The sequence below is a fragment of the Phodopus roborovskii genome, unplaced genomic scaffold, assembly GCF_943737965.1.
Source record: "Phodopus roborovskii unplaced genomic scaffold, PHOROB, whole genome shotgun sequence".
Classification (NCBI taxonomy): domain Eukaryota; kingdom Metazoa; phylum Chordata; class Mammalia; order Rodentia; family Cricetidae; genus Phodopus; species Phodopus roborovskii.
In genome coordinates this window covers 12,332,149-12,337,941 of record NW_026126540.1, presented here as the reverse complement: position 1 = coordinate 12,337,941, position 5,793 = coordinate 12,332,149, and the positions used below count along the sequence as shown (strand labels likewise).

General features: G+C 36.9%; 1 non-coding gene across 1 annotated transcript; it reads left to right on the top strand.

Moving 5' to 3' along the window:
- Positions 1–2,364: 2,364 nt before the first annotated feature.
- LOC127233161 (small nucleolar RNA SNORA67) lies at positions 2,365–2,488 on the top strand. The gene has a single exon (XR_007835462.1). It is a non-coding gene; the product is annotated as a small nucleolar RNA SNORA67 (small nucleolar RNA).
- The last annotated feature ends 3,305 nt before the right edge of the window (positions 2,489–5,793 follow it).

The window sequence follows — 5,793 nt, the reverse complement described above, 5'->3', positions numbered from 1 at the left end:
TGAAATATCAGATAATACATACAATGTGATGGCAGTGCTTAACACAAGTTTTTCAAAGCTACACACATACATGCACATGTGTGCATACACACACACACACACACACACACACTCACTCACTCACACACAAATATAGTCTACTCTAAAAATAAATACCAGAGCTTAACTCATTATAGAGAGGTATTCTGCCCCTGAATTATACCCTATTCCATTCCACTTTCACTACTTTATGTACATTTTGAAATTTAATTGTCATGAACTTCTTTATGCTTTTGAAACTTTGAAAGAAATCCCAACCATTAAAGCAAATAGTAATTTTTAAAACATAATGCTTAGAGAATTGGTCTTACTTCCTGTATTACAAAGTATCTAAACAAAACATTTTCTAAACAAAACATTTCCACAACATTTCACAAGTTACTCTTGCAGTCCGTTATGTATAATTAGAGGGAAATGCAAAGACTTGAAAGAACAAAATGTACAACAGAGTTTATGTGACCAACTATATAATGTATGTGCTTGGAATTCACAGAGAATAGGGCTGAATGTTTTTACCACACACAGAGAGAAAGTAGGGCAATGAGGTGTGTGCATGCTGTTAGCAGATTTAGTAATCATTTCAGAACACACACATGACGTTTTATATTTATTATAGTACACTGCACATCTTATAAATGTATGTGTATGTCTGATTTCTTCACCAATTACAGCTATATATAACTGATTGGAAGGCAGAGTTTTCTGTATATTATATTGGGAAATGACTGCATTATAAATCTATTACTTATTACTTAAAATTATGAATGTTATTGACAGTACTATCAAAGAGTGGTGGACATTCTTACATTTTCTACTATCAACACAGACATTTAATTTAGGATTTAAAATCCACAGTCCTTTGTGAAGTTTAAATCTCTTTATTGCTTGCATCATTTTCATCCTATAGATACCTAAATAAGTTCCTGTGTTATCACTGCATCTTGAAACATGTGGACATGAAACAGTAAGTGAGTATTATGCCAGAGCCAGAATGCTCATAGTTACTGCCTCACACAGCAGGGTAAACTCCATAGTGTCCCATCAATATGTAGTCAGTGTTTGTGCCAATAAATGAATAAATATTATTTTATAAAAAAAAAAATCTTTTTTTTCATTCTAAAAGAAATAAAATAGGACTTTAAAACTGAAAGTAGCATCTTAGACTCCATATTTTTTGTTGGAGAACAATTTACCATTTGCATTAGTTACTTTTCTGCTGCTGTGATAAAGTGGTATGATGAAATATTACTGTGTAGGAAAGAATTAATTTGGGCTTGTTGTTCTAGAGCAGGGTTTATCAACCTTCCTAATGTCATAACCCTTTAATACATTTCCTCATGTTGTGGTGACTCCTAAACATGAAATTATTTTCATTGCTACTTCATAACTGTAAATTTGCTACTGTTATGAATTGTGATATAAATATCTGTGTCTTCTGATGGTCTTAGGCAACCCATGTGAAATAGTCATTTGACCCCAAAAGGGTCATGACCCACAGGTTGATAACCACTGTTCTAGAGGGATACTCATTGTATTATGGAGGCATACCAGCAAGCATCATTCATGGTGACAGGAGCTGGAAGATGAGAGAATATATCATTAACCAAAACATGAAGCAGAGAGTGAACTGGAAATGGATAAGTGTTTAAACTTTTAAGAACCTGCCCACAGTGATACACTTTCTCTAGCAAGGCTGTTCCTACCCATAATTTCTCCAAAGTGCACCAACAAATGCTTGAGCCTCTTGATGTATTTTTAATTCAAAAAAACTACAGCATGAAACAACAAAGATGGAAATGTCTTAATGAATTCCTATTAGACATGTGACAAAACTTATTATAAAGAATTCTTGAAGTCATTAAAATGGGGAGTTGGGATAACTTATCCATTCCAATATCAAATGTCATTAATAGGCACATAGGTTTTGAAATGATGAAGGATGAAGTCTATTCTAAGAAAAACAACTGGACTTTGACAAAAGTTTGTTAGTCTAGCATGTGGTTATTAGTAAGGAAATTGTACATGTCAAAGGAAATACTCCATGTTTTGGGTACTTTGGTCCATCCCCTTTCACCTGATATCATGGGTTGTAGAAAACTCACTCTAGGTTTTCAGAGAATAAATAGTCTTTTTGCTTAAGAAATAACTAATAAATATAACTAATGATACTTCTAATTACAGGTGGTTTTCTAAAGTATTTTTTAACTCAACCAGCCTACATAGTTCATGCCATTTTTTTTCACACATCCTTCAATTTAATAATTTATACATTCTTACCCAGGAACCAACAACAGGTAAATTTTTTTCTATATAAAGATGATCCTTGTCCAAGTTGATTCCCTGACTGGTGACCCTTTTAGGAAAGTAGCAACTTAGAAGAAAATCTGGCACACCTGAAGTCTGTGGGGGATCAAGAAATGCTTTTTTGTTGCCTTGGCTGCCTGCATGTTGAAAAAAAGAAGAAAAAATAAAAAAAAGATGAATCCTAATGCTTTGCATATGTTTTCTGACAAAATTCATTGTACTGAACCTGTGAGTACTACAGCCTGTGAACTCAGGACATCAGCCAGATTTATATTGTCAGTTCTGCCTCTGGTTCTTTAAACCTGAGGAACCAGGTGAGTTCTATAAATAACCTGTTAACATATACATAAGTATACAAGGGATTGACAACCCATACAGAAAAGTTGATGCTCAGTAAAGTTTCTAGATACAGTCCTGTAAGGCATGTCAAAATGTTGACTCTCAAATTGAGTAATCAAAAGTGATTTGCTACAGTTTCTCTGCTTAAGAAAGTGAAACCAAAACTAAGACCAAGTACTTTGTGAAGTTCATAGGTAATAAACATGATATGATGGCTTTCAATTTAATACATTTTAAAATAAAATATTAACACCATAAAATTTTTAGTAGTCCCTAGTAGAAGAGAAGGTATCCTAGCTGATCCACGATCGATCTATGCCATACTCATCTATGAAGACTAGCTATATGATAAAACAGATGTTCCTGTCATTTTATATAAAGTCCGTAACTATACAAACCTCATAGTTCAATCTTTAGCATTCCAAGACATTAGTGTGAATCAGTAGAAAAATGGATGTGATCATCACGGATGGTAAAAACTATTGAAAGAATATGAATGTAAGTAATTAAGCTAAGAGGGTCAACATGAAATAATTAACTAAAGGATAGTTAGAATTGTAAAATATACAACTTATAACCTTTCATTATAAAACAGAAAGAAATGAAAAGATGGATAAAATCAGCATTTGAGTGAAATGGTTGTCATTTGCCTTTACACACCAGTAAGCATATATCTTCACTGAATTTCCCCAAGAGCCAAATAAGACATGACAATTAGAGTGACAATATTTTATTTTGGATATGTTAACAGCAGTTACAGGAAAGTTCCTGATAAAGCATGCTTTATGATCCTTTTCCTACTATGGATATTGCTCCATTAGCTCCTATCAGTTGTGGTTGAGAAGGACTTCTGGGTCACTAACTTCATGGCACTATTATCTTGGTACATGTATAAGCTGCACCTGCTTTGACACCTTTATGCATATGCTCAAAAATGATGAGCATGTATTTATACTAGGATCAATAAGATTGATTTGACCTAATACGTGCCAACAGAACTTTGGTCTAATGCTTTGACTTGGTTCAAGTCAATATGTTATGAGTTCTCCACAGTGTTGGGTTTCTATTGCTGTGAAGAGACACCTGGCAAGTCCTATAAGGTAAAATATTTATTGAGGGGTCAGCTTGTAGTTTCAGTATTTAGTCTGTTATCTGCATGTAGGAGGGTATGGCAACATGTAGGATAACATAATGGTGCCTACTTCTTGATCAGAAGGAAACAAAGTAGTTTCAGTGTCATACTCAAGGAAGCCTGAGCAAACAATACCTCAAAGCCCATCCCTATAATGACACAATTCTTCAATCCAGACAACACCAAGTCCAACAAAGACACACCTCCCAATAGTGCTACTCTCTTTGGAACCATTTTATTTTAAATCACGTAAAATTTCATAATGACATTCAACGTTGTAATCTCAATAATTAAATACCAGAAGGTTGCCAAGTTTATCAGTATTTAATTATACTTGAATAATTCTATGAAATAAAAATTATATACCTGGGAAACTCATGAAGACTGAGAACTGAATATGGGGAAGCCTGTCCCCATGGACTGGCCTATCCAGAGTCAGCCAATATCCTGGTCCCACCTCCAAAGACAGTAGGAGACAAGCTTAGGCCTGTTTCCAGCCTGCTTTCCATGGCACTGCCTGAGACCAATGGACCCATAGGGAAGCCCATCCTGACAGACCATCCTGACCAGAGATTGACAGTAACTTATTCACCCCTCAGTCATGGAAGGGGATAAGCAAGAGCCTATCTCTGGCCTGCTTTCCAGGGCTCTACTCAAGCTTCCTGAGGCCAGGGACCTGAAAATCCATGGGGGAGCCCAACCAGGGAAACCCACCTGTCCAGAGTCTACCAGTATCCCAGTCCTGCCTCCACCCCTAGAAGGAACCTGCCTTCTGGTGCCCTGCTCAGAGCTTCCTGAGCAGTGCAGATTGCATGTAGGGGAGCACATCCCAGAAGACTGGCCTTTCCAGAGTCTGCCTGTGTCCCACTCCCACCTCCACTCCTGGGAAGGTTTAAGCATGAGCCTGTTTTAGGTGTCCCTTCCAGTGGCCTGCTCAGAGCCTCCTGAACACTGGGGATTGCCCATAGGGGAACATGTCCCAGCAGACCATACAAAGTCTGCCAGTGCCCTAATCCCACCTCCACACACTGGAAGAGGAGACCCATCAGACTATTGGACCTTCTTGCACCCACCAGAAGAGATCCTTGGTTTGGTTCACATCAGGAAAGAGAGAGACCCCACAGGTATGCACTGGAAGATGGGGTGGGTAGACAACAGTGTAAGAACACAGTCAACAACAGAAAAATCAGTATGATGCTCCCAGAATCTAGGGACTCCTCACCAGCAAGAACTGAACATTCCAACATAGATGAAGCAGAAGAGAACAATCCTAAAAACAACGTCATGAAAATGATAGAGACCCTAAAATAGGAAAGGAGAAAATACTTTATAGAAATGGAAGAAATTGCAAGAAACAGTTCAAACAGTGCAAAGTTTGAAAGCTGATATAGAGACAAAAACAAAAGAAAACACATAGACACAGACACACACACATACACACACACACACACACACACACACACACAGAGAGAGAGAGAGAGAGAGAGAGAGAGAGAGAGAGAGACTGAGACAATGCTGGAAATAGAAAAGCTGTGTAAAGATGCAAGCATAACCAACAGAATATAAGAGATGGAAGACAGAATCTCAGGCATTGAAAATAAACTTGCAGACATAGATTCATCAGTTAAAGAAAATATTAAGTCCAACAAATCCCTGCCACAAAATTTCCAGAAAATATGGGACACCATGAAAAGGACAAAGCTAAAAATAATAGGTATAGAAGAAGTTGAAGAAGCCCAACTCAAAGGTACAAAATCTTAGATGAAAACTTTACTAGCCTAAAGAAAGATATGCCAATGAAAGTGCAAGAAGCTTACAGAACACAATGTAGCGTGGACCACAAAAAAGTCCCTTTGCCATATAATAATCAAACCACCAAACATACATAATACAGAAAGATTATTAACAACAGCAAAGGGAAAAGGCCAAGTAACATATAAAGGCAAATCTATCAGAATTACAACTGAATTCTCCAGGGG